Source organism: Glycine soja, chromosome 3 (assembly GCF_004193775.1).
Source record: "Glycine soja cultivar W05 chromosome 3, ASM419377v2, whole genome shotgun sequence".
NCBI lineage: Eukaryota > Viridiplantae > Streptophyta > Magnoliopsida > Fabales > Fabaceae > Glycine > Glycine soja.
Window position 1 is genome coordinate 40,189,885 of NC_041004.1, and position 7,555 is coordinate 40,197,439.

General features: G+C 30.7%; 1 pseudogene; it reads right to left on the reverse strand.

Annotated features, from left to right (window-relative positions):
• On the reverse strand, positions 1-3,515 carry LOC114406978 (annotated as a pseudogene).
• Positions 3,516-7,555: the final 4,040 nt, after the last annotated feature.

Below are 7,555 nucleotides of genomic sequence, written 5' to 3' on the forward strand. Positions count from 1 at the left end.
TTGTGATGAAAGAGTAAATCCTGACTTCAACAACCCATTAGTTTCTGCACAGAATGTGAGTGCAATAACAAATTGAGGAAAGGAGATGTACAGATGTGAAATGTAGCCCAAAATTCTTGCATGGGTAAAACTAGGACTTTACAAACTCATGCTGTGACCTGAACAGACTTTGAGTGGGGGGAAAAGAATATAATATAAAACGTGTATACGCTACACTAAGCTTGAAATTTTAATATGCAACATGCCTAATCTAATCAAATTAGCCTTCTTTTTTTTGTAAGCTGGGTCCCCATACACGAATTGTATAATCATCACTTGCAGATGCCAACATTTGAGGTATTTTGGGGTTCCAGCTCACACAGTTCACAGTGATGGAGTGCCCAGATAGAACTTCTATAGGCCTAGAGTTCCTGCAGTTCCAAATGTACACCTGTATTAAACAAAATTTGGAGGTGATTTAACTAGTAGTAAGACGTTTACTAACAATAACAATGCCTTGTAAAACAGGTGAGTAGGCTATAAGGAATGTCTATATAAGGACACAAAGAAAAGGGGACTACCTGTGAATTCTCACAACCACTGGCGATAAACGTGTTATTCAATCCACCAAAGCATGACCTTATCACATATTTGTGTTGCTTGTGGCCCATAAACCTCAATGGCTTATCCCATTTCCCAGCAACATCCCACATATGAATCTCTTGGCTGTTTAGATTGACAATGAAGAACTTGCTATCTCCTGAAACTGAAAGGGACGTGATTGGGTGCTCCTCTGAAATGACTTGCTCGGCACTGGTTCCCATGTGCAGAATCCGAATTTCTTTATCCATGAATATGCTGATAAGATACTCACCATCTGGAGTAACAGCAAGATCGACGACCTTGGGCATCCTCATTCCTATCCATGATTTTATCACGTTTCCATCACAATCCCACATGCAAACACCCTTTTCAGGGTCAGAGCTGCCACACCCAAACTGTTTTGAGTTGGGAAACCAGGCACAAGAGCTGACAACAAAACCTTGATTCCCAAATGTGTGCTTGCATGTACCTGTTTCAACATCCCACGGCTTCAAAACTTCTGTGTTCCCACATGTAAGCAACTTGGTGTCATCAGGACTCCATGCTACAAAAGATACAGCATGTTGGTGACCACAAAGTGTGTGTTTCAATGTCAATTTCCCATCCTCCAGCACCTGGCAGAAGTATTTCATAACATTATAAATGTTTGAAATGGTGAGAGCAGTGTTGATTTTTTTTTTTTGAGCTGCTGGGCCACACTTCCAACATTTATTGATAGATTTACCGACAATTAGATACTGTATACCCATGAAGCTATGACCTCATAATTCAGGGCCAAAAGAATGTTAATATTTTAACAAGAAATTACACAGCTCTAATGTCAATGAACCTGTCATTGCTAGGCAATTTGCTTTCCTTTTAGTGAGATAAACCTAGATTCTTTATAGCCATGAAGCTATGACCTAATTATTCAGGGCCAAGAGGATGAACATTGTGTGTTTTACATCCTACTTTTATGATCCATGGGTCAACTGTATTTATAGTGAAGTGTCTTGAATGAAGTGGAAACCGGAAAACTTAGAGGGCAGAATGACCCCACTTGCATAATTTAATATGTTAATTAGTACTCCCTCTGCCTCCTAACAGAAAAAAAAAATAGAATGAAGAAACTTCCTTCTCTTTCATATCACAACTCACAAGCTTATTTTCAGTCTTTATCAGCATCAGAAAATTACCATCTGCCCCCAACAAGTACTTTATACTTTATCTCCAACACATTGAATACCATAATATCCCTTAGACAGCTAAAGAGAAAGACAACAGATTTATAACAGTTGACTTAGAGACTGTTAGTACTTAGTATTATGCTTCAAACTTTGTTTCCTTGATATTTTTTTTATTTGGAATTTCAGCCTCAGAAAGTGTTCCAAACTTCATTTGGAAGGTAACCAATCAGGCACTTATGAGATAGCATTTCTGTGGGTTGGCTATTGAAGTCGGCTCATCTAGTGACCTACAAGCATTGATCATTTCTATCTAGTAACTAGTAAAACCAAAACTGACATGGAACCCTACTTCAAAAGATAAACCCATCAGTCTAAACTCAATAGGTTCTCTCGATGGTAATTTGGGTGGATATTTTGAGTATCCATCCATATATCCATGGATATCAGATAGGACACCAGTGACGGAATACAGATATTGTTTGCTCTGATCTTATAATAGGTGTCTGGTATTTTGGATATAGAACCAGGCATAAAATATAGTAATTTGCCAGATAGTATAGGAAATGTATATTGGTCAGAGATCTCAAATAGAGTAGTTATAGCTATAAGATTTTTTTCTCATATATATTGGGAGCTTAAACACAAATTGACATTTAAGAAAGAAGCCATTAATATTGGATGAATAATCTAAAGCTAAAACTTCTTACAATGACAACAGCATAATACCTTCCATATGATGGCTGTGCAATCATTGGATGAAGAGACCAGGTACTCCCCATTATTAGAAAATTGAACAAACCAAACTTCATTTCTATGTCCAGTCAATATCTGCAGTGATGAAAAGAAAAAAAAAATGTTATTTAATAATTAATATCTAAAGCATGTAATATCACATGTTAGAAAAGATTAATTTGGGATTTATGTCCATAATTCCAAATTTGATTCATCTTCTTTTTGCCACACAAAAGTTGTCCCCATAGTCAATCTCTTGACATAAATTAGGGATCAAATGATCAGGAAAACAGTCTCATATCATACCAATCCTTGATATATCAAAAAACTCTCATGACTAGCTAATATAGTTTCTACTGGGCATAAATATTACAACAGTCATTGATGAACACTATTGAATATGACATGATCTAAACATGAAATTCAATACTGTGACAACTCACCTGAGTCGTTGAAGTAGGAATCTGATCCCTGCTGCAGTGATGATCCTCATTCCTCATAAAGGGAAATTGTATTCGACGAACTATGATACATACATGAATCAACCCAAGACATAACAGTACTTTCTACCAAATGCTCCAACCTTCCTTCAGGCACCGAAACCGGAGGAGGAAACAACTTCTCCAAATCCTCTAACAACTTCTTTAGCAAGTCATGTACAACAACAACAACATCACCACCATCAACTGCACCTAACTCCCTATCCTTATTAAACGAAAGCAAGCACTTAGCCAAGCTGTGAACTTTGCACTTGTCCACATCCAAGGCAGAAACCTGCTTCCTCAACACCCCTAAAGCTAACGCATCCTCGCCGCAATTCAAATACTCCATAACACACTGTTTGAATACAAGAAACAGAGTAGATTCCCTGGTTTCACCCAACACATCCTTTATCGAATTGAGATAACCAATGCTTTCATCCCAATTCCCATTCGAAATAAGTGATTCAAGCAACTTAACCTCATTGGACTTGTACGAAACACCAGATTCCGATTCCAAACACGACGCAGAGCTACTGTTAGAGAGGTATTTATAAATTAAACATCATCAAATTTTTTGTTTCAACCATCAAAATATCTTGTGAGCTACAAATTTATTGTTATTTCTTATCCATTAGATTAATCTTATTGATAATTATTACTTTCGTTCTTAGATATAATTTTTTAAAATTTATTCACATCTTTAAGAAAGTTAGTTAATATATTTAATTGTATTAAATTTGTTAACAAATTATATTATTTTACCAAAATTAATTTTAAAAATGTTGAGACTCGTAATCTTTTCACCTAATCAATTAATATGTATTAGTTTTTTTATTCAATTGTTATACGAGAGAGATAATGTATTCATTTTTTAATACTTAATATTTATTGCAAAGTAATTAAGGATATTTAGGTAAAAAATAATTAATAAAAAAATAACTTCAAAATAATCTTATAAAAACAAACAATTTTTTTAAAAATCTTATATTTAAAATTAAATGTAGTAATTAATTAATTAATTTTTTGGTATATTAAATTTGGAGTGACAGATAACACTTGAGTTATATTATACTTGCAATATTTAACAGTGTTTTTTCCTACTATATTATTCATCTTACCACACATTTTTTTAACCTTTCTCATAATTGTAAAAAAAAAAAATATTTTACAATGTTATTGCACAAAAGATAAGTTATGTTAACATTTAAGTTCTGTGATCTAATTAATGGACTATTAAATCTAACTCAATTAATTAAGTAAAAAAGTAAAATATGTGAATGTTATTAATCTAATCTTGTTCAATTATTGATAAAAAAAATTAAATAATTAAATATATATTTTTTTATTATGAAACATAATAATTGGCGTCATGCATGTGATATACGTTAGTTGTTGTAATCTAAATTATTATTGTTTTTAAATCCAGTAGTTATTCTTACATTTTAGTGTTACTATAGATTATAAAAACTGCTTGCTTGAAATGATTTATGGGAATGAAACCAAACCCTAAAAAAATAATCTTAAATTAAATCGTTCAAAAATATTGAGCTAAAATTTAATAGTTTATTTGCTAGTTAAGTTTATGTTTCTAACATTAAATGAATTGTTTGAATAAATTGATTATTGAAATAGAATTATATGATTCAATACATAGTCAATACATCAAGACATTAGAACTTGTAGAGGAGTTAAAATCTGTAATGATAAAATCAATAGGAAAACTTTGAATTCATATGCATTCTATGTGAAAGTCTAAGGAAAATATAAAAGTTTAGTACGTGAATAATAAAAAAAATATTTATAAAACTCAGAATTCCACAGGGATGACTTACTCTTTTGACTATCCTTTCAAGTTGTGAATTAAATTCTTCGGATCCATCAAGTGAGAAACCCATGTAAGCAATTGGTTCATAACAAACCTAATATGTACTTTTGACGGGTAATCATTCAAATTATAATAAACTGTAAATCAAAATAAATAAGCAAGTTAAGCAACATAAGCATTGTCAAGTGCTTCTCAATAAGCCGTGTTGATTGTTGATGTGTATAATTTTCTTCTTCTTCATAAATCACAATCTTTAAACCTTTTCTTCAAATGACTCTCGATACTGCATCATAAACTGGTTGTGAGTGAAAATAAACTCTAGAAGATAAATTCCCACATCAAAAAAGGATTATCCCTTATTTTTATTTTATTGTCATACCTGTAATAATGTCAAGTCATTCGTAATTTTTTAAAAAATTAACCGTTGTATTGATTTGTAAATCAGCAGTATAATATTGTATAATTCTTTTGCTAGAAGCAAAATATTTTCACAATTAAAAATTATGAAACTAATCCTCAAAGTATAAATATCATAAATATTTTTCATACACACGATAAGATGATTCATAATCTTTATAACATGTTTAATTGTCATACTATTTTTTTCTTTCTTTCGCTGTCGTAAAGAGATATATATGAAACTTAAAATTTCAATTACTTGTAAAAGTAACGGTTACAACATTGTTCTAAATTCGAGATCAGAAACATTAAATAAATACATTGCTAAAGTTGATCTTAGAAAGGGAAAATATTCATGATTATAATAACACCCGGCCGGTCTTGTCGTAAACTTATTATTGCTGTTTCAAAAGTCAACTTTACATTTATCATTTGGTATTTGTTTTCATTAAAAAAGTTAATACAGTCTCCTTTGTTTTTTTAATCACATTTCTTTCCTCTTAAGTTTTGACTATTGAGGGGGAAAGCATTTCAGTTTCAAGAAGCATTTTCAATTTATATTTATCGAAAACAATTTCTATTTATTGTTTTTTCTTTAAAAACATTTTTTGTTCCCTTCGACTTTGATAATGAATTTTTAGCAATTCAATAACAATTAACAAGTGATGTTTGTACTAAATCCCATCCATAACTGTTATAACAATGTTAATGATAAATTTTGCATATCTTTTCATGAACAAACATAATTTCATAAAAATTTGAGGAAGGAAACAATTCTTCATTGTATTCTTGATAGATTATTTACTATTGAGCCAATGTGTTAAATTCTTAATATTCGGTTCGATTTAAAATAATGATTACAATTATAATGGAATAAATTAATAATGTACATTAAATAAAATAAAAAGTTGTAGAAATAAGAAAGGAACATGGGAAAAAGAAAGGTGCGATAGGAAGATGATGAGATATCAAAAGAATAAGTAATCGAAACCGTACACTCTATAAAAAAAAAATTGTTGAAAATATTGCACTAACATGTTGATGTGTGAGTGTTGTATAGATTTAGAATATGAGGATGCTTACAAGTTCCAATCTTTATTATAACAAAAAATTTTATATTTATAGAGTACAAAACATAACTACTCTTACTTGCTACAAATTCCTACTAAATTTTCACCATCAATGACTTTATTCTTTGATATTTATCATTAATATTTTTATCTTCAATTTTCACCTTTGATGACTTTGATTTTTGATCTCCATCATTGATAGTTTTGTCTTCAATTTTCACAATCAATGACTCTGATCTCTGATATTTATCATTGATAACTCTATTTTTAATTTTCACCGTTAATGACTTTGATCTTTAATATGACTTTTGGTCTTCGATTTCTACAATTAATTACATTGTCTTCTATTTTTACCGTTTATGATTTAGATTTTTATCTGTCAATAATCATCTAAATATCAAGTTTTGATAGAATTGAAAAATGACAATATTAACAAGCAAATAATAGTTTTATCTTATTTAAACAAAAATATGTTCCACCAAAGATATTTATAATTTTGTGCAAAGAAAACAAGTAATGAAGTCTTAATGACTAGCAACCTAATGTAGCTCAAACACCAAAATATAATAAAAGCCAAAAAAAAATCCTCATAAATTACAATAAGTTTTGGATTTTGAGATTCAAGGATTGCTTTGGTGGATTCACAAAGAATACACGTGTGGACAATATTTTTATTTATTTATAAAAAAAACAGAAAACACATGCAAGGCATTCCGCACCAAATCAAATCAAACGAGAAAAAAAACAAAGAAGACCTACTAAGACCTATTCAAACTTTTTTCTTTCATCAATTCTCAAATAGTAGAATAGATTAAGACGAGTAGGGCATTCTTTGAAGGATTTAAATTTGTTTTTGCTTTACCATCACAAAGTTAATAAGACAACATTTTATGATCTCCACCAAATTTCATTTCTTTAAAATAAATAAAACAATATATTGACAGGGGATAGCCCCACCACGAAACAATGTTCCCCCGATGTCAACGTTTGAGAAAGAGAACGGAACGAAACGGCTTGGTCAGTGTCGTTTCGTTAAACCCTTTCAGCTCACGCTCCCACCGTTGAAGAATGATCAACCTAACAACAAAAGAAATAAACAAATTAATTAAAGATTTTGATTTTGAATATATAATAATGTTAAATATTTGAAGGAATTTTTTTTGTCAGAATCATATCATTCAACTTGAACATGATTGGCTAGGATATAAAATACATGTAATCTAAAAAAAAAAAATATCAACGTAGCGCAAAAAAAAAAAAAAAAAACTGAATGCATCATGACAATTCACACGCGCAGAC